The sequence below is a fragment of the Anneissia japonica genome, unplaced genomic scaffold (assembly GCF_011630105.1).
Source record: "Anneissia japonica isolate Jap-2015-1 unplaced genomic scaffold, ASM1163010v1 scaffold17412_len611537_cov169, whole genome shotgun sequence".
NCBI classification, from domain to species: Eukaryota; Metazoa; Echinodermata; class Crinoidea; order Comatulida; family Comatulidae; genus Anneissia; species Anneissia japonica.
In genome coordinates, this window is record NW_022695890.1 from 585,072 (window position 1) to 586,670 (window position 1,599).

The window sequence follows — 1,599 nt, forward strand, 5'->3', positions numbered from 1 at the left end:
TACATATTTTAAAGAAACAATTTAGACGCAATTTAAAACTATGCTATATTTACATACACAGTATTACATAATATAGAAAATACTGATTATATATTTGTGTATACTATTAATTAAACTATGCATATCTTTAATACTGTACACGTTATAGACATACCAGTGGCGGCAACAGCTTTTCCCCAACAGATGGCCCAACATTCCCCCACAAATGGGCCGCACCCACCTTAGCCCCACGATGGTTCGAGCTGAGGTTAAACATTTTAGGTTTGTCACATCTGATGCCCGAAAATGGCATTCTCGATCGGACCAGCTTTCTCTGGTTTAGAAAATTAATTATAATTGATCGCTGACAGATTTGACCGCAACTACCTGATGGCTGGACCAGGTTCTGGCCTAGCTGGCCCAACCACTAGTGTAACCTTTGAACTTTCAAGGACTCTATTATGGGATGTTCCCGCGGAGTCTCGCTCTCTCGTGGGGGTTCGTCGACTAGCCAAGCTGCGTCTTGTTGGAGGCTCACACTTTGTATAGAATAAAACAGTTAACATCCAGCTTACTTGGTGTCTGGCTCGTCTGGCTCATTCATTGAAGTCCGAACTCATCTAGTAACATCCATAGAGAGTTACACTGGTGCCGTGACCTGCCGTTATCTTCTTTTACCGGAGATAACCGAGCCGCATCGCATCATCATCAGTAGTGTGCAGCCTCATCATCAGCTAGCCGCCGACCACTCATCCCACATCACGCACAGCGAAGATTGTATCTTTTCATGTGTCAATTTTCCCTAGGCCACAGTACTGTATCTATAATAATTTTTTTAAAGCCTGTGGTATATATATCCTTGTAGGTTATATGGTTTCAGTCCTAACGTACTTTATTTCGTATATCCCCCATAATTTTGTTATTTCGTCCGTCTACACGTACACGTATATCATCTGTGTAGGCCTACGCTCGCTGAGCGTGAATCAGCTAATTCATTTTGCATTTGTTGCTAGATTACGTACTTCGTTGTTAGTACAGTATTGCTAGGCCTAGACTCGCTATAGTCATGGCGCCGGGTAAAAAATCTAAGAAATCCTCATCTCCTCCCCCTGACCTTAATCAGGGTAGTAGTAATGCACAACCAGTTGGTGCTGGTAATAATAGTTACCTATCGCCGTTAAAAGTTGAATTACCACCATTCTTTGCTGGGAATGGAACTGAGGCTTTCAGTGTTTGGTGCCGTAGACTTGAGGTGGCTTTGGATGCATTGCCAATAGCTACTCCCATTGATATGGTTAAACTATTGCCATCTAGACTTTCCGGTGCAGCTTTTAACTACTGGGATAATTTGGCCCCTGCTATTAAAAATAACTATCCGGAGGCAAAGGCTTGCTTGACCAAGGTATTTCGTGCAGACACATATAAATTAAGTGCTTTCAAAAGCATCATGAATTCCAGATTCCTGGAATAACTGCGAATGTATGACTATATGTCAGCACCACTTACACATGTAGTGTATTACATGAATTTACAGTTACAGTTACAAAAAAAAAAAAACAAAAACAACAAAAAAAAAACAGGAAAAAAAACCAGAACGAACAAACACAGAACAGAAGCAGA